Genomic DNA, 24447 nt, shown 5'->3' on the forward strand with positions numbered 1-24447 from the left:
GACCTCAAGATCATCTAGTTCCAACCCCCCTGCCATGGGCAGGGACACCTCACATTAAACCATATCACCCAAGGCTCTGTCCAACCTGGCCTTGAACACTGCCAGGGATGGAGCATTCACTACCTCCCTGGGCAACCCATTCCAGTACCTCACCACCCTCACAGTAAAGAATTTCTTATTTATATCTAACCTAAACTTACCCTGTTTCAGTTTGAACCCATTACCCCTTGTCCTTTCACCACAGTCCCTAATGAAGTGTCCATCCCCAGCATCCCTATAGGCCCCCTACAGATACTGGAAGGCTGCTATGAGGTCTCCACGCAGCCTTCTCTTCTCCAGGCTGAACAGCTCCAACTTTCTCAGCCTGTCTTCATATGGGAGGTGCTCCAGTCCCTGATCATCCTTGTGGCCTCCTCTGGACTTGTTCTAACAGTTCCATGTCCTTTTTATGTTGAGGACACCAGAACTGCACACAGTACTCCAAGTGAGGTCTCACGAGAGCAGAGTAGAGGGGCAGGATCACCTCCTTCGCCCTGCTGGTCACTCTCCTTTTGATGCAGCCCAGAATACGGTTGGCTTTCTGGACTGCGAGTGCACACTGAAGCCAGCTCATGTTCATTTTCTCATCGACCAACACCCCCAAGTCCTTCTCTGCAGGGCTGCTCTGAATCTCTTCTCTGCCCAACCTGTAGCTGTGAATATCCCAGCTTCGGCTGAAAGATATTTCATTTAAAAGTTCTGTTGAGTTCCAGTCTTCTCTTTACATATTTGAGAAGCAGGACACTGGGCACAAGCAGCAGCAAACACAAGAAGATGACCAAAGTCTCTTAGAATAAAGGTGCATACTCATAACAAGCAGAAAACAGTTACAGGGCATACAGAACCCAACCTTCTCTACATTTCTTGGAATCCTTCAAAATTAGGCCCAATATACCATGAAGGTGATAAAGTGGATGAATTGCCACCCAACTCATGCAGTGTCCTGGTGTTTTATCTCAACAGATAGCTCTACTTCCCCAAGACAAAGGAAATGTTTTCCCCTCACACCATTTTGCCTCTGTTAAGACAAAGTGTAACTTGAAGGGTTTTGACAATATTATGGATAATGCTGGCGTCCTGTGGAAAGGGAGTTTACTAATTGCTGCATGCTTGAAAGCACAGTTACAATCATTGTTACAATAAATAACCAGCAAGCTTGTGGAGACAGTGTTCTCACAGAGAATGGATATTTGGTACATGAGCTCTGAATAACTCTGAGGGATACAGCAAGGCCATGGGAGGCCCGAGGAAGCCTAAGCAAGCAAGATAAGATGAAGCTGTAATTCACTGAGTTATGAGAACTGTGGACTGTTGGCAAGCGTTTGAGGTCAAGTTCTCACACCTGTGCTTAACCAATTATATGTTAGTCACTAAGGGTCCTCAAGACAAGTATCCAATCATGATATGCCAAATTGCTGTAGGTGTGTGTAAGCAATAGTATATAAGTAGTTAATGCTTTGCGATAAATGGCTTTTTGTCTGATCATATTGGTCTCTGACTGAGTCCGTTCCGCGGCACAAGCTATTAACTCTCAAGGTTTGGTCTGTTTAACATGTTCTTCATCATCCAGAAAATCATAGACAGACAGTGTGTTCTTCATCTCACACTGAAAATCATAGACAGAACCTCTGGGAGGACAGACTGCCTTCAAAGAGAAATGCTTTGTTATAACAGGCTTTGGTCATTTCAGACCATTTCAGGATTCAGATAACAGCCTTGTCCTTCTGGGAGCTCGTTCCAGGCTGCTCATGGGATTTATCTTTTTAAAGTCCAGGGATCTTCCAGGAAATTACTTAACCCTGATGAGTGGTAAAACATAAGGGGATTTCTGTATCAAGAAACAGGGAACTTGGAGAAAAAAGTCAATGGTAGCCAATTCATGATACTATGAAAACTGGGACTATGCACCCAGTTATTAATAATTTGCACCAGTGATATAACCTTTGGGTCCCCTGCCTGACAGGTGAAGCAGTACAATACCAAATTAAGAGTCAATGCAACTTGCAAGTATTATTTTAACCTCCTAGAAACTTCCCAGCTATTGCCCGGAGATGGAATAATGCAAGAGTTGGAATAGTCCCAGTAGGTTTGACCAGGACTGACGTGTGCCTGTGTATGGAGGCAGTTTAGCTACCTCCAAGGTCTCACCCCCATCTCTTGTCAAGACAGCCTGTCCTCTGTAGACAAAAAAAGCAGTGTGCACATCAGCTCGGCTTGTTTCATGCGTGAGATGCAGAACAGCCCTCCTCAAAGGGCAGGACACCCTCAGCACAGAGATAAGTCACAGGGAGTTTGTGTTACAACTACTTTGATTTGAGACTTGAAAGAGAAAGAATGTGCTACAGATAAACTAGGGATGAAAAGCTTTTAAAGGAACATATAGAAAAGGGATTTTTAATTTATATTAGGACTGGAAATTTCTTGGAAAAATGTTCAGTATAATTCAAAATTATTACATGATTTTCTACAGAAATTTTAATCAGTGCTTTTCATTCAGAGAGCCTGTGCTACTGTAATCTCTTTTATCCTGAGGGCTTTGAACTGTGCTGTAGTGACATGCCTGAGATCAGGCATTTACTTCTGTGATGTATAGAAAATGTGAAATTATTGATTCTTGTAATCCAGCAGAGCAGAAAAAGGTCTGTGCTTTTTATAGCTCAGAAACTGATATAGTTTTCTTCCTTTGCTTCGCTCAGAGCAGCAGGAAATGAAAATTCCTTAAAGATATTATTCTCCTCACAGTCTGTCTTCCCTCTTATTAGCCTAAGTAAGTCCTCCCTTACTGAATTACAGCTATCTGCAGTCCTCAGTTTTTAAAACAATAGAGCATGACACCACTAGCCACCACTTTGTGCCTGCAGTGTCACACGAGTTTCAAACTGAGAGATGTAGAAAACAGCAACAGAGCTCAGATTATACACATCCCAGCAAGGCTTTAATGAAAACAGACCTTAAATAGCCTCGCATTCACCAGAGGGACTCTTCCTGGCACTGTGAGCCCATGACCAGGGAAGGAAGCCATGAGACTTGATTTACTCCCATGCACTGTAGACAATCTGCAAGTCATTATCAGCATGGAGAAAACAGCATTTAGCACCAGGAGGTGCTTTTTGTAACAAGAGAAGCTTTCAGACAAGTGTTTCATTTGCAGGTGCTGCCAGAGGTGCAGCCATCTCCTTAACTGGGGGAACATAAGCACAGAACAGAAACACGATTCATTAATAACACATACCTTATTGCCTCAGGTTTTTCTCCAAGTTAATTTGCATCCATTCTCCCAGAACATATTTATAAATGTATATATGGTGTGAAATTTCATCATTTCACTGCCAGTTACAGAGACAACCTGAAGTCTAACACTCCCTTACCTATCAAAATAGGCCGGGTTGTGTGTAACTTGTACAGCTTTCATAATGTTCACTCCTAGGAACAACCAGATACACAAAACCTGTTTTCATCTAATAATTAGCATGTTCAGATGAGCACATTTAGTTGGTCTTTGCTCTGTTCTGATTTGTGAGTGCTTTGGTAATATGAGTGATATTTAGTCTGTTTATAATACACAAGAAAGCAGTGAAGTAAAACACAAAATTCGTTTCTTCATTTTCCAAGCACATTCCATAGGAATACATTCAGACACCTGGCACTCAGCTGGTGATAAAAGTGTAATAAACATTAGCAATCTACCAGGGAAAGACTGAATCTCAGGTTTTGGGACATCTTTTTGTTTCTGATGTCCTCATGAACCTTTCCCATTGACAAGGTAACAATTGCTACAGTTTCCAGTGGATTACTATTTCCTAGTAAAATACTGAAATAAGTAGAAAGGAGAATTCCTACCGGAATAAAGTCTAGGAAGGGACTAATGTCCAGTCCAACAGTGTTATGAGAGAAGATTAATCAGAACCCTTGGTATGTCCTTTAGGTACACATCACATGTTCCTTGGAAGTGCAGCATCTTTATAAAAGGTACTGCACTATAAGTAAGGACATTCAAGCTGCTTCAAAACAAATAGACCTGGAAATTCAAGTTCCTTGAAAGAACCTTCTCTAAAGAGCAAGGTCAATATAGAAATCTGGTTTAAATCAACAGAAAAATTATATCTGACTACTAGTTAACAAAGTAGTAACTTAACAGGTTAAAGCTGGGCACTTAAAATGTAAGCAAGGGCATGAGTCTTCTGCTGCCTCTGGACAAGTAGCATTTGCAATGACCAGGAACAGATCTGCTGTTCCAAGAGAAGTGAGAGGTTCAGTGAAGTGAGGTGTGCCTTGTGGGAATAACCATCATGACATGAACCATACTTGAAACATTTCAAATCCATCATCCCTTCCAATATTTTCCTATTTCTGTACTAGTTTTAGATTTCTAAGTGCAATGTAACAACACCTCAAGAGAGATCCTGAAGGAGTTCCAACAGCAACATTGAGCTGAGCACAATCAAGAGAAGCAAAGGAACTACAACTATGTGACCCATTACTAAATGACCTGGCTTTATTCCAGGCTTTTTAGGTTTGATAAGCTTTAATAGTTTTGAACAATTCAGAAATTCTCCTTCAGAGTCAAAGGCCTTCAGATGAAATTCCTCAATGGCACCATGAGATGTTTAGATAGAGATGTCTTGGGATAACTAGTTAGGACATTTTATGTGTTCTCCAATATCATGGCACATGATAGAGATGAACTGTATTAGGCATCATGAATTAATACCAGCTCTTGTTTTCACATGCAGGCAGCTAGTACAATCCAGCTCCTTATGCCTGCATAATAAACTTCCCTCCAGTAAGAGAGAAGTTTCAGCTGCTGAATGACAAAGATGCCATGATCACAAGAGGACAGACATAGGAAAATGTAGCTAAGCAAGGCCACGCAGCTCCTGAGAGCATTGCTGTGCACCCTGCCATTGGCCAGGCCATGGCTCTTGATGGAAAGAACTCAACTGTTACACAAAGCATTTAAAAAGAAAAATGGCATACATGGGGAATGCTGGGGATATTCACTGTTCATTTTTAAAGGGTGAAGAACACTCCTTCAACTCATGGTGATCACATTCTTTAAGGAACTTCCCAATGGGAATTTGAAATCACTTTTTCAGTGACTTTAAGCAACATTTTTTTAAAATTGACTTAATTACAATTGCTCTAGATTGGGATACACTGCTCACAGAATTCGAGATGCCAGGCAGGACCCTGCCGCAGAACGGACTCAGTCAGAGACCAATATGATCAGACAAAAAGCCATTTATTGCAAAGCATTAACTCCTTATATACTGTTGCTTACACACCTACAGCAATCTGGCATATCATGATTGGATACTTGTCTTGAAGACCCTTAGTGACTAACATATAATTGGTTAAGCACAGGTGTGAGAACTTGACCTCGAACGCTTGCCAACAGTCCACAGTTCTCATCACTCAGTGAATTCCAGCTTCTTCTTATCTTGCTTGCTTAGGCTTCCTCAGGCCTCCCATGGCCTTGCTGTATCCCTTGGAGTTATTCAGAGCTCATGTACCAAATATCCATTCTCCTGTGAGAACACTGTCTCCACAGGACCCTGCAACTGTGCTTGTTCTGCTTTGTACCCAGGAAGCTCTTCAGGAAGCCAAAAGTCTATGAAGTGAAGATAAACCCTATCAGTAAGAAAGTGTCAAAGGAGAGCCTGCATTGGCTCTGTGTGGCTACAACACAACTCTGGGCTCCTCTGGTGGGTGGCCAGAGGAAGTGCCAGACACAATCTACCCCAAAGCTAGTTGTGACAAATACCGCTGCATCACCCCCCTGTATCTGCAATGTGATCTCTGTTTCCTTAGAACAAAGTAACATAGCATGGATGCATTGTAATAAAAATTCTTACTGGTGAAGAACCATAAGGTGTATATATAGAATACATATACATAGAATCATAGAATAGTTAGGATAGGAAAGGACCTCAAGATCATCTAGTTCCAACCCCCCTGCCATGGGCAGGGACACCTCACACTAAACCATATCACCCAACACTTCATCCAACCTGGTCTTGAACACCACCAGGGATGGAGCATTCACTACCTCCCTGGGCAGCCCATTCCAGTACCTCACCACCCTAACAGTAAAGAATTTCTTTCTTATATCCAGTCTAAACCTCTGCTGTTTAAGTTTCAACCCGTTACCCCTTGTCCTATCACTACAGCCCCTAATGAAGAGTCCCTCCCCAGCATCCCTATAGGCCCCCTACAGATACTGGAAGGCTGCTATGAGGTCTCCACGCAGCCTTCTGTTCTCCAGGCTGAACAGCTCCAACTTTCTCAGCCTGTCTTCATATGGGAGGTGCTCCAGTCCCCTGATCATCCTCGTGGCCTCCTCTGGACTTGTTCTAACAGTTCCATGTCCTTTTTATGTTGAGGACACCAGAACTGCACACAGTACTCCAAGTGAGGTCTCACGAGAGCAGAGTAGAGGGGCAGGATCACCTCCTTCGCCCTGCTGGTCACTCTCCTTTTGATGCAGCCCAGAATACGGTTGGCTTTCTGGACTGCGAGTGCACACTGAAGCCAGCTCATGTTCATTTTCTCATCGACCAACACCCCCAAGTCCTTCTCTGCAGGACTACCATGAATTTCCTTTTTGCCTAACCTGTAGCTGTGGCTAGGATTGCTTCCACCCAGGTGTAGTACCTTGCACTTGTCATGGTTAAACTTCATGAGGTTGGCATCAGCCCACCTCACAAGCATGTCAAGGTCCCTCTGAATGGCATTCCTTCCCTCTAGCGTATCAACAGAACCACACAGCTTGGTGTCATCGGCAAACTTGCTGAGGGCACACTCAATTCCATTGTCCATGTCAGCAACACAGATATTAAACAAGACCAGTCCCAACACCGATCCCTGAGGGACACTACTCGTTACTGGTCTCCAGCCGGACACTGAACCGTTGACTGCTGCGGCCAGGTGGAGGGGAGAAAACACCGATACGATGTAGGTTCACAAAATGCTCCATTTATTGATTACAAGGCTGCTCTTAATATACTGTCTTACACGCGATCACGCATTACTTGATTGGCTGCTTCACTTTGCCCACGAGGGATACACACTCCCCTTTACCTCTCCTGATTGGTTTCACACCTTCGCTTCAGCTTAGCGTTACATCATGCTTCTGCAATTACTGGCATCCTGTTATTGCATTCCTGTTTTGCTGATCTTGACACTTCTTCTTCTTTTAACTTGGGGTCATAAGTTCACTTTCTCACAGCTTGCTGTAGGCCTGTTCAAGCGCCCATGCTCGACCCCCAACAGTTGACCACAACTCTTTGAGTGTGGCCATCCAGCCAGTTCTTTATCCACTGAGTGCTCCACCTATCAGATTGATGACACTCCAATTTAGAGACAAGGATGTTGTGTGGGACAGTGTCGAACGCTTTGCACAAGTCCAGGTAGATGACGTCAACTGCTCCACTCCTGTCCATCACTTTTGTAGCCCCATCATAGAAGGCCACCAGATTGGTCAGGCAGGATTTCCCCCTAGTGAAGCCATGCTGCTGTCACCAAGCACCTTTCTCTTTTTCATGTGCCCTAGCATGCCTTCCAAGAGAATCTGCTCCCAGATTTTGTCAGGCACAGAGGTGAGACTGACTGGTCTGTAATTCCCCGGGTCATCCATTTTCCCCTTCTTGAAAATGGGGGTTATATTTCCCTTTTTCCAGTCGTCAGGAACTTCACCTGACTGCCATGATTTTTCAAATACGATGGCCAGTGGCTTTGCAACTTCATTTGCCAGCTCCTTCAGGACCCGTGGATGGATTTCATCAGGTCCCATGGACTCGTGTACATTCAGGTTCTTAAGATGGTCTCGAACCAGATCCTCTCCTACAGTGGGCCCAAGGTCTAGGTTTTCACAGTCCCTGTGTCCGCCTTCCAAGACTTGGGTGCTGCGGTCAGAGCCTTTGCCAGTGAAGACCGAGGCAAAGAAGCCATTCAGAACCTCAGCCTTCTCCAAGTCCTGTGTAGCCAGTTCTCCCGAAAGCTTCCGTAGGGGGCCTACATTGTCCTTAGTCTGTTTTTTAGCTGCTACATACCTATAAAATCCCTTCCTATTATCTTTAACATCCCTTGCCAAGTTTAGCTCCAATTGGGCCTTAGCTTTCCTAACTTGGTCCCTAACTACCCGGACAACATCCCTGTATTCATCCCAGGCCACCTGTCCTTGCTTCCACCTTTTATAAGCCTCTTTTTTCTTGTGAATTTTTCTCAGCAGCTCCTTATCCATCCAAGGAGGTCTCCTGGCCCTCCTGCTGCACTTCCTTCTAGTCGGGATGCAACACTCCTGAGCTTGTAGCAGGTGATCCTTGAATATTAACCAAGAGTCTTGGGCCCCCTTGCCCTCTAGGGCTATATCCCATAGAACCTTGCTAAGCATGTTCCTGAAGAGCCTAAGTCTGCTCTCTTGAAGTCCAGGGCAGTGAGCTTACTGCACGCTCTTCTCACTGTCCTGAGGACCTTGAATTCGACCATCTCGTGATCACTGCATCCAAGACTTCCCTGGAGAGTCACATTTCCAACAAGCCCTTCCCTGTTGGTGAACACGAGGTCAAGCAGGGCACCTCTCCTCGTTGGCTCCTTTGTTGCTTGCAGAAGGAAGTTGCCTTCCACACAATCCAGAAACCTCCTGGATTGCTTGTGCCGGGCCGTACTGTCGCTCCAACAGATGTCAGGGTGGTTGAAGTCCGCCATGAGAACAAGGGCCTGCGAGTGTGAGGCTCTTCCTATTTGTCTGTAGAGTTCTTCATCCACAGGTTCCTCTTGATCAGGCGGTCTGTAACATATCCCCACAGTAATGTGTCCCATCACCGATTTCCCCTTAACCCTGACCCACAAACTTTCTGTTAACTGATCACCTGTCCCCAGACAGAGTTCCATACTCTCCAGCCTATCCCTAACATAAAGGGCAACTCCCCCTCCCCTCCTACTGGGCCTGTCTTTTCTAAAAAGTCTATAACCTTCCATTCCAACACTCCAGTCAAAGGAGCCATCCCACCATGTTTCGGTGATGCCTATTATATCATAGCCCACATCTATGTAGGGCTGTGACCACATCTCTAATTCCTCTTGTTTATTCCCCATGCTACAGGCATTTGTATAGAGGCATCTGAGCTGAGCTCCAAATGAAGCCGGCTCAGTGGCTGGAGCGGCTAGAATATTACTACATTGCTCAGAGTATTTATTATCAGTGCTGGCAACTGACTGGGTGTGTTGGGATGGAATGATGCTATCTATATATATATCTGTATCTATCTATATATATGAAAAGGTAGTAGAAGGAGTATGGGAACAAATATACACCCAACTGCAGTTTAAGAAATACTTGGGTTTTAGGAATTCCCAAAGTATCCTTCATAATGTTTACAAAGAGTAAGGGAATTGCAGAAAACAATGAGCCCTTCTGTCTCCCTCACATCTTCCATATGCCTAACACTTGCAGCCAGAGCAAAGTCTCCATGCTTTTCAACTGCCTCAGCAATATCCCTTACAATGGGTGAGAAACAACACACACCTAATTTTTATTCCATAGGAAGTTGTTTTGACCAAGACATGTTGATCATACAAGGTGTTGATAAGAAACCTCCCTCACTTCTGAGGCTAATAGGCTGTTGATAGGTTGCAGTATGTCAGTAGCCAGCAATTAGCACCCTTCTCATTCAGCCTTTGTGATTACACTAATTCTTGTATTAGTGCTGCATTAATTGCAGCTTGTATCATCCTGATTTGGGGTGGTTTAAAGAAGCAGCATGGGGTAAAGACTTCTCTTGCTTCTTTTAGTGCTAGAGAAGTTGTAAAAATCATGGAAAGCTCAGGTAAGGCAGTTCATCTCCTGTCTGCTGCCTTGCCGTAGGCTTTCCCCTCTTCTCCACACCCAGGCCCTCTCTCTGATTAGCGAAGCCCATGTGACTATTTGCAGCTCTGAAGTTCTCTTACTGAATATGGGATTAACTTCAAGGTGAGTCAGTTCTGCTGGGTCAGTCTGGTCTTTTCTAGTTCTCTAGTTGAAATAATTTACCTGTGAAAACTCCAGACATCCTTGGGCTATGTGGCTGCTATGAGGGACAGAAGATGCAGCTGGGATTTGGCAGAACCCCCAGGAGTTTCATGTGTTTGTAAGAGCTGTTATGGTTGAGTATGGGGAACCAAAATATGTAATGAAGTATATTCTTTCTAGGATCTCCCAGTATCAGCTTACTTCTGAAATTGTGTCCTTCATAATTAGGACCAAAGCTTTTCATTGAATGCTTGCTAAAAACACACTGGTTAGGGGATGCCTGAGGTTGGCACACTGCTGGGTTGGCATTACAGATTTATTGATAAATAAAATGAACAAAAGTAACATTTAAAGGTATCAGTGTCAGGAGTCCTTGAGTATGCTCCTAAACAAGGACATTTTTAATGAGTAGCTGTGAACTGTGGACCTGCGGCTCAGCTGTACATGTGTATTTAGCATTATTAATGCCACTGCCTCTGTAATTACACAACTTCTCCGTGGTGCAGGAGATCTGTTTGCTGTTGATGGCTCTTGGATGGGTGGATGTGACAGAAAAGGACATAAATTATTCTTCTGCAGAGCATGGTTTGAATCATGCACAACAGATAACTTCTGGGCACATGTTTGAATAACGAGGAGAAAAGAAAATATTTCAGTATTGTCCTTTCTGTGCCCTTGAGTAGAGATGGGTCCTTCTGAAAGGTCCCTGCCCATAGAGCAGCACTGTCTAGAGAGGTAATTAAAAGATTCTAAAATATTACACATGAAAGAAAAGGTGTATTAAATCTGCACAACTAATCTTATTCAGATATTACCAAACCCTTCAGTGTTGTTATTTTATATATATATAATTTTTAGCATCTTTTTATCTGAACTTGTATGCTTTGTAACAGCCTTTCAGCAAGCTGTTATTGCTTTATTTGAATATTTGCATGATTAAACAGTGGCATTTGTTAAAAAAAAGAAACTGAATAGTGTGTTTTCCCTGTCCTTATAAACTCCTCTCCATCATGGAAAACTAACCTAGCCTGGAAGCCACCTTCCATATGAGCCCAGCTGAACAGTTGCAGTACATTTCATCCATTTAAAGTGTCAAGATAACTAAAGCCCTTGGGGAGCCACCTTCTTCATACTTTCAAATGTGTTTAAGCTGAAGGCCAGAGGCAGGATGTCCATCATCACAGATAATTCTTATTCCACTGTAAATGCTCCATGCATTGGGTATGATGCCAGTGTCCTACTGAGAACACTACAAAACCTCATAGTATTATTCTGGACTCAAGATGAGCTGGAGGCTATGTCAAGTGACAGATAATGAGAAACAAACTCCCTAGTAAATACTTAGCTCCAGAAACAGATGACTGTGAGTTAGTCTGGCTGCATTTGAAATAAGCTATATGTAATATTTACACAGATCGGTGCTGTCTCCTGGCAGTGCAGTATGCTCTGGGTTTCACCTTTCCCTCTTATGGAGTTTGTGTGCAGAGCTCACTGCCTAGGAGTGAGGTAGTCAAGCAGAGGGACTGCTTACCCCTTGCTAATTTTCATAGAATGCCAGACTGGTTTGAGTTGAAGGTACCGTAAAGCTCATGCGGCTCCAACCCCTGCCATGGGCAGGGACACCTTCCACTGGAGCAGCTTGCTCCAAGCCCCTGTGCCCAACCTGGCCTTGAACACTGCCAGGGATGGGGCAGCCACAGCTTCTCTGGGCACCCTCACAGGGAAGGGCTCCTGCCTAACAGCTCATCTCAGTCTCCCCTCTGGCAGGTTAAAGCCATTCCAATTGTCCTGTCCCTACAGGCCCTTGTCCAAAGCCCCTTTCCAGGTTTCTTGTTGGCCCCATTAAGGTATTGGAAGCATGTTACAAGGTCTCCCCAAAGCCTTCTCTCCTTCACATGGACAAGTCCATTCACACTAAGTTGACATCTCTAGAGACTATTCCCCCTTCCCGGTGCCTGCCTTGCAACACTGAGCTGTTTACCCACTTTAATTATTAGACAATAGCATTTCTCTGCTCCTTCTATAAACCAGGACGCAAGGGACAGCTGAGAGAAAGAGAAGGGGTGAAGAACTGTGCTGTGTAAAGACAAAACTTCAGGTACCTTCTTATTTTCAGTATCCAGTATACAAGTTGTTGGTTCATTAATAAGAAAATAAATCCTTTCACTTTATGAAAAGCTAAATTTTAGCAGTTACAAAGAATATCCGTGTATTTCAACCACATCACCAAGCCAAATTTGTATTACCCACTTATATTGCCATAGCTAAAATGTCATTCACACTTTTTATTCCTTGTCAGTGGAGGCTAGTGCAGTGGGAATTTGCTGTGTTAGCAGGCAAAAAGGCAACACAAAGAGTAGATGGTGAACTGCAGCAAAATGCAAATGCATCATGGGTGTAGGTATATAATTGGATACAATCAGTAGCCAGGTATAAATTCAGGTCAGCAGCCTGAACTAGATCTCCTGGCTTGCAAGGCAGATACGCTGTCATTTGCAATGATGTTTTCAATTGTCTGTCATGTGTTAAGATATAGTCTTGTTTTAATTTTTCTTCTAAGTAGAGAAAAGATTAAAACCCATCAATTTTTTCTGCTTGTCAATTGATTACAGAACCCTCTGAAGGAAAAAAAGTTTATCTGCTTCTAACAATACCCTGCTTGGCCTTCTAAGGCATCAAGGTTTTGCTTTAATGTTAGTCTCTACCCAGAGCAGCCCAGTGCTGGTGGGAAGGAATGTAGAGTCTAGAGTAGGATCCAGGACAGTATTTCCAAAATGCCAGCTATTTGCTATTATAAACCAGAAGCAACCATGAGCTGCAGCCATATATCCACTTCAGATACACTCACCTCAACTGTGGATCAATTTAAAGCAAAAGATGCAATTCATATGTAACAATTCAGAGGGCATGCAGTGTGCCAGGGTAAGTACATGCACACATCTGCTGAGGAGCAGAGCATCTCCAAGTCCAATGATGCATTTCTGAAACAATTTGGAAAGCCAATGAAATATTTAGATATCTTACAAATAGCTTCTGCACTGAGGAGTATCTTGTCCTCTACTGAATTGATTTTAATTAAATTACATCCTTTACAAGGAGATCCAGGATTAAGACAAGAGCACAGTTAAGTGACTGAGATACAGCTTAAATTTGAATTCTGAAGCAAATGTTGTTTTTTGCAAATATAGCGCTTACACATGCACCCAGTCCTGCAGTGTAATTCATTTGTTTAGTTCATTGCAAGATGAAAAGCCTAAGTTGGAAGGAAAAAAACTTTATGAGCTTTTAGCATATTTTTTTTAGTGGAATAGAATGACAGTCTCTAAAGCTAAGCAGATGCAAGATCAGATCTGAAAGAAAACTCCATGAAGGTCAACCAGAAGGTGCTCTGGACTCCCAAAAGCCAAATACATCGTATTACAAAGTTACAGAACAGATAATGGAGGGTAATTTATCTTTTATTTTGGGGTTTACATTTAAAAATTAGGGCTATTCATTATTTATACAGAAAAATCTCATTTGTCTTTTGCTTTTCACCAAGTACTTTTCAATTTGAAAGAGTCATTTGCCTGTAATTGAGCCAAATGTTAGTGAATAATTCACTACCTTTTCCCTTCACCCTGCCCTATTCATTAAAGGCAAAAGGTTCAAACTTTCAAATACCAAATCTTTATTCAAACAATTGGTAATAACCAAAGTCCCAAAAGATGCTGCAGCAGTCGGCTGTGAACAGAGATCATGGTTGCAAAATGAGAACTACTAAGTGAAAAATTCAACAACTTGCATATTTCCAAGCTGCAGGCCTTTATCCAGTGTATTAGTGGGAATCTCTGACTAATTTGATTTGATGGACACAGAGCTCAGTTTGGCATCCTTATAATTAATGTAGGCTACTGCATAAAAATATGGGAGGAATAATTCACAAGGAGAAGCCACGTGCTGTAGTTGCTTTAAACCCTTTTTCCTCTTTCTAGGAATGATGTCAGATCCCTTGTTATATAAACCAGCGTGGCACTGGGGGGGGGCTCTCATAATGTGAAATACTCAGAGGTGTACACATTTCAAATCAAAGCCCATGACTGTAAAATAAGCCAAGATTGGTCTATACAGAGATTCTTCTAATTTGATTCATTTCCTGCAACTTGTTGCAAACCACTTACATGAGAAAAGTAAGAAAAAATGTTGGTCCATTGTTACTGAAATGAGGGAAAATTTGATGATTGCATGAAAACCTGCGATTCTGAGATAAAGAGCCCCCTGTGGGGTTGGGTCTGAGTTACCACCACAGCTACAAAGAACTGTTCGCAATTCCACTGGAGAAAAAGTTAAGAATTGCAATTTCAATGCTGGAGCAGAGTTCATTTAACAAGTGTTTAGTCTTGTAGGATTAATGTTGCTTACAGTGTAACTAAGCTTGGCTCTAACAAGTTTATAAGCTGATCTTCTTGTACTGTTATCCTCCGATTAGTGTGCTAGTTATGCAGATAACTGACCTGAGATAGTGAGAACTTACTCAAAAGGAACCAAAACCAATAAGAAAAGCAAATGGGTGGAAAGGAGAATATAAATGTCCTCAGGATCTTCAGAAGAAACATTTATAAAGAATATAACAGATAGTGCAATCAAGATGCTAGCTGGTTAAGAGAAACCACATGGAAGATGGATGTTGATGTGCTTGGGGTGATCATAAATGAGTAAGAGCAGACTGATGACATGTAGCAAGGAGCAGATCTCCCCTTGATGAATGGACAGAACAGAGAATATTACCAAATGGCACTGAGCTTGATAATGAAAATCAGAGAGAGGCAAACTATCATCACAGACTCCTACACAGCCCAGCACGTGCTGCATGAACTGGCTTCCAGCTGCTGGCATTGGAAATAAACCAGGTTTTAGATGCATTTAGGTGTTATTAGAGATGTGGCCCTTTCCTATCATATCTCATGTGAGATGGAATGACTATGGCTTACTGTAAAGCTTAAAGTAAAACCGAAGGTTCTGTTGTCCACTACATTGTGTGACTTTTCAATGCTATTTTTTCATATTACAGTACCTTGGGTTTGACTGCTCTGGGAATTGAGAAGTTTTTAACTGCTGGGGGCTCTTTTTCCCCTTGGCAGTGAGTGATATGTTAGACAGGGCTGTGTGTACAGTGGGTCAGATTTTTCATTCTAACATGCTGTACCCTGCATTTGTCAGTGTCTGAATTTCATCAACCATTATGCTGCCAATTTGTCTAGTTCTGTTTCCATGAAGTTCATCACAGCCCTCTCTTACTAAGCCTTACACTAAATAAGTTTGTCATCTGCAAATCCTGCTGAGCTCAGTTTTTTGTTCTACCCCTCGTTTTTGCCTTTCTGGATAATGAATTAATGTATTAAATACAAACCACAGTTCAGATCCTTGGGACATGCTAATACTAACCTCCTAGTGAATTGAAAACTGATAGCCTAATTAATAAAATTCCCTTCATAGGAATAACAGTGCTGTTGGTGAAAATTGAGATGACTTGTGATTTATTCCTAATCTGAAAAAAAAACCAAACCACACCAACTACGCAAAACTCTGCAAGTACACGGACCTGCAATCTCCACTGAATGATGGACTTGTGAAAAACAGGCTACTTAAGGAGAAAACAAAACCAATTGAAAGAAGAGGAAATATCACCTCTGTCCACTTGTTCCACTTGCTGTTTGCAGAATCCCTGAGCTATCAAATAGTCCCTTTTAAGCACTTTTATCCCCTATGAAATTGTTAAAAGCGTCTTGGCTAGAATAACATTGGAATGTCAAAATTTCAGGTATTTGATCCACAGAGGACAAAGTATAAAATCTATAGCTAATCAAGTAAAAGAGAAATAAAATGTACTAAACTGTTGACATCTGTAGCTATAGTCATGTTGGCAGGATATGCTTCCTTGTCCAAGTTCTCCAGATTTTTCTAGATATCAGAAAATGACTCACATTTCTCTGGCACTTTGATACAGTGCCTGTAGCAGATATTTCTGTAAGTAAAAAAACGTGCTCGGAGCAAACATCGCCAAGCCACACAAAAAAGGGCAGTTTCTCAGTGTTCTGCTACTGTTACAAAAACTAATGGATTAAAAGTTAGATGTGTTATCAACAGCAGCAGAATGTCTAGAGTTCTTTCTGAAACTAGTATACTTCAGCATGTACAATGATGTGTAATTTATACAGCAGCTTTAGAATGCTCTAATTAGTGTCTTCTGAGTACAAATCCTGTTGTTTAAACTTTGTACCAAAGAAGAGCTAGAAGAATAACACAAAAAAATGCTAATGAGTATTCACATGCTTTTGAAATGGACCTTCATTGCTGAACACTCAGAATTCCATTAGCACAAATGTTCACAAAAATATACAGGTGTAATAATGCATTTAAATTCTCAACATTTTCATAACCTGTATTACTGAGCTAATAGACCTTTGCATAGGAAGCCATAAAGTTATTTGGGAAGTGTGCTTGTCTTAGTAAAATTTTGTATATAGGTTCTAGTCAAAGCTGATTCTTTTACTTAGGTTAGAACATTTCATGCAATTCCTGCATCATTACAAACATACTCACATTTAATCACCTGGATTGGCAACTGCAGAAACAAAGACCCCATTTCAAAGATAAATTAGGGGCCTAAACTGAAGTGAAGGCCATTCTAACTCGACTAGACTATACTTTCAGTGGTCATGCCAGAGTAGCGCAGTGTTCAGTATGTCCTAATTCTTCTCCATGTATATCCAATGTGTCAATTTAGATGTTTGTTATTCAGTGGGCCAGACAGTACAGTCAGATTTACTGTACATATCTGAGTACAGCCTATTATAGGATGCACAGTGCCTGCATGCAAGATTTACAGGTGCCCAGCAAGAGCTAATGAGACTTGCCTGACTGAAGAAAGCCCTCTTCAGCCTCCAAAATTCACCCAGATCACACTTCCAGGCTTGATAGAGGTCACCTGGGAAACCCAAACACATAGTACACATATGTGGGGAACCCAAACATATAGTAGACATGTAGTGGGGAGGTGCTTGGTATGTTAGACAGGGATATTGAATGTTAAAAATGTTATTTCTAGCATAATCTCAGATTTCTTTCATAGATTTTCGTCACATATTTGCAAAATAGGGATAATGGGCAGCTGTGAAAACATGGCCATTAAATAGCTGCGAAGTATCCTGGTGCAGGGGTGAAGTGGCAGTCTGAGATGCAGAGCATGAAGACCAAAAGCCAGAATGAATGCCTGAATGTAACTAGGGCGAGCCAGAGGCAGCACAGACACAGAAAACCAAAGAGTCTGTATGCATGTAGAGATGGCCACAAGCAGCAAAATTCAGATCTCAGTTTCAAAGGCTGTGCCACACTGCTGGCCTGGGCCCAGTTTCACTCCTGCAGTCTGTGGCTGTGTTGCCAGGACTAGACCTGGATTTGCCAAGAATCTGGTTTTAAAACCCAAGAAACCTGTCTCTGTCCAGTGCCACACTGCCCGCAGTACACTTGTCTCAGTGATACTGTATGTATGTTTTCTTTACAAATCTGCAGTTGCAAATTCACATTGAAGCCAACTTTTTGCTTCAGCAATGATAGCTGGTTTTAAAATGTTGAATATTCCATTTTCCATTTTTGCATTCCATTTTCCATTTTTTCAATGGCTGACCAGAGAAAGTGACCCTGAAAGGAATTAAGGAGACAAAACAGAAATCAGTTCACTTCAGTGCAATGTGGATGCGACTTCTTACATTCTGTTGTATATTGCAGCACCTCCTGCTTTTCTACTAACATTCTACTGCCTCCTCTGGAAGGACGCATTATACACATAACAGAATTTGTGCTAGGTTTCCTCAAGGTCAGACAGAGGTGCTGAGTTTATTGTGCTTATGTATATATTAAAATGAAAAAAAATTGATTTTGAATAAAATTTGCGATTTTATATTTGAAATATATCCTATATTCTGCCAGTATATATGGAGAAACACAGAGGAAGTCTGACAATCTTGCTGTGTAGGTAAAGAAACCCTCTAGATTGTTGTTGCCCATGCTGAGATAAGTGAGGTCAGAAGACTACTGCAGGAAGAAAACGGGAGAAGTAGAAAAGATCATGGACTTTCATAAATTGTCCCATGTTAAAAGCATAGAAAATAAACCAACTCAGAACTGTGTTAACATTTAAAGAGACTCAGAATTTTTTGTATTTCTTTGCTCACTTAAAATTTGAGGTGTACGTTCCATAATTTTCAACCAAGTAACCCTGAAAAGATTACAATTCACTTAGCACTAGTAACTCAGGCATTAAACATATGCACATGCCTATTTATAAATTGTTCTGATTATTTTCCAGATTTAAGACTACTGTGTTTTCCTAAGTGTCCCTGATGTATTTGAAGCAGAAACAAAGGTTGGGATTTCTCTGTGTGTGACTTGTCTGACGCATTCCTATTACTACTACATTAATTCAGTGATTTCTAGCTGTGAATAAAGGCACAGGGCAGAAGCACTGTTACGTAACAGTTTGAACTGACAGCTATAAATAACCTCCCCTAATAACAATAAATTTACATTAAAAGGTAGATCAACTCTGAAGTGAAAAACATTTTTATCTGATACTACTGTTTAATAATCTCAGTGTTATCAGACTTATCCTGAATAACTTAGTAGGGTCCTGGGGTTTTATATTATCTGGCAAAATCTTGTGTATCAAACAAATTTATACGATAGGACCAAATTTAAAAAGAGCTACATTTCTCTTTGGGACTCCATCTTACTTACCTGGTCTACATTCAAACATGCCCAGTGACATCCATGGCAGATTGGACTATGGATGGCAGATTGAGTCCTTATTTTACTGATCTTTTAAACACAAGTGGTCCTCTCTGAATACTCTGGAGGAAATCAACCTTGGTGGCATTTTAAATTTTCCTTCCTTATTACCATTAACTGGCTGCCTTAATTTTGGAAATTTACTGGATTCATGCCTGCCTTTGGCCAAGCATCTTCTCTTGTAAGGAAAATACTGGCAGGCATAACCAAAGCTATGCCAGTATTATAGCTGCTGACAATCCATCATTAGCTCTGTGTGGAATGGTCATAAGGCTGAGAGGATGTTCTCAAAATCTTCAATGGGCATATGAAGATACAGAAAGTCTAATACAGTAAATTGAACATGATAACTCTACTAGTAGAGAAAGTGATAAAGAAATAATTGAAAAAGGAGAGTTGGTTTATATACTCTGTAAGTCTAAGATACCTATTTTAAAGTAATGAAATGTAATGCCTCCTCACAATTCCATCTCTACCAGGCAGGAGCAGCTGAACAGAGGCATAATGCAGAGGCAGGAGGATCCTGTCCCACCCACTGCTGGTGGCAGGACCAATGCAAGTCAAGCTTAACAGCTGTGTTCATCTGTATGTACTATGTATGTATGTAAGATCTTCCACTTCCATTTGAAATGATGAGTGGTTATAACCACAGCTCAACTAAATGATCTGTGAATAGTACTAATAGCCTTTTGCTATTACTAAGGGACACCAGTTGTAATGGTAATTCTTCTGATGATTGTTTTTTAAGTACCTTTTCACCTATTGGACTACCTTAAGTACTACTTTGACTGGTGTTTCTTTGGTGGAGATGTTTTGTAAGGCTTTGCAGCTATGAGGATGGAACCACATAGCCAAGGAAGCAGGAGACAAGCAGAGTAGTGAAAGCCATAGAGCTGCTTGGCCAGGAAATACACATAAAGCACTGTACGTTGTGTCTGTCTCACCCATCGCTGCTCTCAAAGGGAGCAGCTGAAGTGGTGCAAGAGGCAGCTTGAGAAGGAGGAAGCAAACAGTCCATCTTTACAGTGATTTTTGCAGGACACTATTTTATTGTTCAGTTTAAACACAGATAGTGCCAGACAAAAAAATGACCCATCACTGTTATTCTCACTTCAAGTTACTATTCCCAGACTACTGTCTTTCACCAAGTCTGTTAAGCTGCCCTACTCAGCCTGGTGTAGGCAACTCTTCCCAGACAGAGCTTTATCCCTAGAGGAACAGTCTTTTCATGAAATGTGTATGCTGTTATTTGACAGCCACTCTTTAGTCTTTAAATCAAATATAATTTCAGATGTTCAAGAGCTTGATGGCACAGAGTATTTTTCATCATTCTACAGTGCAAGCTCTGATTCTTCCAGCTTAATGACACTGTTCTTACAACTAGGTTGTATCCAATGCATTTAGCTGCTGGTACTACACAGAGACAGCCTTATACTGTTAATTCATGAATATAGACATATCTGCAAGGGTTATAGTTGGAACTCTTTCGAGTTAGCTTGACCCAGTAAACTTTAAAATCTTCCACACCTCACTGCCTTATTTTGCTTGAATTTCACATTGTGATGTGTAATTATTCAGAGTTTTCTGGTTTGGGGGTTTGGTTTGTTGTTTGGTTTTGTGTAGAGGAGTATTTTTAAAGATTTTAAATTAATCAGACTTTTTAAAATACAAAATGCCTGGAAACAGTCAGGCATTCCTTGGCCAGATGGTTTTAAAGAAATCTATTTTTTTTCCTGAATGAACTCTAAAACCTGAGTTCAAAATGTTTCAGAGACTCGGGCCTCAATCTGGGAAAGCATGTAAGCACAACCCTAAGATTAGACACACGCTTAGTACTCATATCAAGCTGGTTTAGCCTTTCTGAATGTGATGAGCTCTGCAAGTCCTTGTACTGCCAAAGGACAAGTGGCATGTATCCCGTATACCCTCAAGATCTGAGGACTGGCGAGGTATTGAGGCAATTCAAGGAGAAAACAATCAAATAGGCACCATCATCATTGTGCCAGTCAAAAGTTTTCTTTTTCTGAACTAGGATTTAAAATTATTTCCCTGCAAATAGATTTTGATCACCTCATAATCTACTGATAGAGGTTGTTTTTTAGCTTTATAAAAAATACCTTCCCACCAGCAACTTCCCAACCAGAACTTTAAAGATTTAATCCAAGTATATGTCTCCTTGCTTCCTCAGAAGTGTTTTCAGATTTTCAGAACAACCAAGTGAGTTTGTAAAACTTTTCAGTAATTGTCCCCTTTTCATTTTTGTATTTCAGTAGAAACATTATCAGCACCTGTTTTTTTGTTATTTACTAGGTGTATTTTGATTGCCTCTTAAATCTCCTTAAAATGTGATTCTTCCACAGATGGCTCAGCTGCTTGGAGAATGACCATTTATTGCTTGCCTTTATTCCTCTCACAATTAAGCAGCTCATTAAAATACTCCCTCTATTGTTCTATAATTGTATTCTTTGTGAGGAAGGAATTTCATTTTTGTTCTTTATCAGACTTACTTAGGTGTACATTGATGAATGTAGAATTACCTCCTAATACATCTCTCCTGTTCCACTTCACTACCATGACAGCCAACCACCCCACTGGTGGTGAATGTAGCTACGTTTATGTTCTTTGCACTGTTATTTTAGTGTAAGAAAGGATGTGCTGAGTCCATACCGATCTCATCACTGCAGTGTGGGAAAAGAAAGTAGAGCACTGCAGCAACTATGTCAAGTCAAGCTATGATTTTAGTAACCCCTCACCAAGCATGCAGCTGCACTCTCTGCCCCGAGCCCACTCTTCTCTACCCAGCACAGTCTCTAATGCTAACACAGTGCTGCAGTGAATGACTTTCAGTTTAAGTAAGTGGAAAATCCTTTCATAATTTTACTGTGTAATGGAAACTGCAGAGTTGCTCATCATTGTTCTGCCTTATTCTAATCTTACAATTGCTTAGCATGCTTTTGAGTATGATCTGTAAGATATGTCAGACATTTAATTGCTGTACTTACCTGTCATGTTTCATCAATAAGTTTTGTGGTCCTAAGTGCACTTTGCTGTTCCTTATGAAAATCACTCAAGTCTAAGAAGTGTTTGAGAACAACAGTAATTTTCCTGTAACACACTGAATACCCATCACCATACACAGCTGATGAAAGAAAGACATATATTGAGATTGCAAAACCTACTTTTAAAAGCTAGGAAGTACTGACATTTTCTTGCCTCATTCACAGCATAGGATGCCAGGTACTCACTATTTACTTCTTGTCTACTCAGCTGTAATTATATTAACAGCAAACACACATTATACTGGTTTAGTCATTGGCTATTTTATCACATCCCTCCCTAATATTGAAGTCTTCACTGAACTCCATAATATGCCTATGAACGAAGGTTACAGATTGATTGAAATGAAAAAGTAAAAAAGAAAAATACCAACAAACCTCTGTGTTTTGGGGAGCAAGTTAAGATGCCCTCAGCGTATGAAGGACATGGAGCTGTTGCAGCAAGTCCAGAGGAGGCCATGAGGATGATCAGGGGCTGGAGCACCTCCCGTATGAAGGCAGGCTGAGAAACTTGGGGCTGTTCAGCCTGGAGAAGAGAAGGCTGCGTGGAGACCTTATAGCAGCCTTCCAGTGTCTGATGGTGGAAAAGGACTCTTCATCAGGGGCTGTAGCGACAGGACAAAGGATGATGGGTTCAAACTGAAACAGGGTAAGTTTAGGTTAGATGTAAGGAAGAAGGTCTTTACTGTGAGGGTGGCGAGGTAGTGGAATGGGTTGCCCAAGGAAATTGTGAATGCTCCATCCCTGGCAGTGTTCAAGGCCAGGCTGGATGGAGTCTTGGGTGACATGGTTTAGTGTGAGGTGTCCCTACCCATGACAGAAGGTTGGAACTAGATGATCGTAAGGTCCTTTCCAACCCAAACCATTCTATGTGCTTGATGTGCCAGAGCTTTTAATACCATATATCTTTCTGTGCCCACATCCCAGTGACTTAAATTGCAGCTGTAAAGTTCAGCTCTTCTTCAAATCAGACCTCACGACTTCAAGATGTGCATTCAGAAAATGAGTAGTAGACAAACAGAAGCTGCAGTGAGAAGTGAACTGTACAGCAGCACACAGTCCTCTGGGATAGGAAATGGAATAGCCTTGCTGAGGTATTGATAAATAAAACACTAGATTAATAAATTATGAAGGAAAAATACTCCTAGGTAAATAAAAAGTCTTGTGTAAGTTTACTTGCTTAGAAAAGAACTGGTTGACTTCTGAACTGCCTAAATTACAGGTGGTTAAACTCTTGAGTGCTGTCCCTGGGTAGCATCTGAGCTTCCTGGGAATAATCAAACTGCCTTAAATTTCAAGATGATTGTACCCTTCTTAAAATCCCTTCTCTCACTGCATACCTATACTAATCCCTCTGTTGTAGGTAAGGACAGGGAGACCCTCTACACTGTAATTGTGTTCACTAAATAGCCTTAGTTCCAGGAGCATGACCTTTCCCATGCACCGTGAATGGTGAAGAGATCCGACCTTTAAACATACATTGACACGATACACACAAATGCATACTGACAACAGAGACAGAGTCACACTGCAGTAATACCAGCCTGACTTCTGGCTTACAGAGTAGAATGGTCTTTCACGAGTACTTTCAGTTGTGTTCAATGTTTCAAATAAATTCCATCCTATGAAATCACACATATACCACCAGTTCCTTTGAGTCTTCAGCAAAAAAATCTGTAACAAAGTGAACTGAGTAGTATGATGCCATCCAATACAAAGTCCAACCACCACCAGGAGGTAAAATATACATTTTGTTATATGTTTACAAAATAAGGGGAAAATAAAAATATCAAGATTTGTGATTCCCAAATTCCATTCCATGCTCTGAACACACTTAAATGATTACAGATCTGCCTGTGATGGTTAATACTTCTTTTTCTTCTTCTTCCTACATTATCCTACTTCCCATGCTGTCCCACCAAACTTTTAAGCAATACACAGAAACGGTCAAGCTTGCATCACACTTGCTGAAGAAATCCAGCTACTTACTGTGTTCCCTGGAGGAGCTCCAAGTGTCTCAGATCAAGACTGCTTGTGGTATTCACCTGGTTTGCATAATTCCTGTCTTGGCTTCTTCACCTTTTTCTGCACTCTGGTCTGCCAGCCATCTTTTTTCCCTAGGACAGAAAGAGTAACAGGAAAAATAAGTCTTCTTACTTGAAAGGTATAAGGATATAGATAATTGGCGGCTTTATAACAAAACAACTTGCTTAGCTTCCCAGTTAGCATCACTCTATGCAACCTACACCCTGGGGTTGCTGGTTGACAGACAGCTGAATATGAGCTGGCAGTGTGGCCAAGAAAGCCTACGGCATCCTGGCCTGGATCAGCACCAGTGCGGCAGCAGGACCACGGCAGGGATTGTGCTCCTGCACTGGGCACTGGTGAGGCCGCACCTGAAATCCTGTGTTCAGTTCTGGGCCCCTCACTGCAAGAGAGACATTGAGGTGCTGGAGCAGAGCCAGAGAAGGGCAATGGAGCTGATGCAGGGCCTGGAGCCCAAGTGTGATGGGGAGT

Source organism: Melopsittacus undulatus, chromosome 9, assembly GCF_012275295.1.
Source record: "Melopsittacus undulatus isolate bMelUnd1 chromosome 9, bMelUnd1.mat.Z, whole genome shotgun sequence".
NCBI classification, from domain to species: Eukaryota; Metazoa; Chordata; class Aves; order Psittaciformes; family Psittaculidae; genus Melopsittacus; species Melopsittacus undulatus.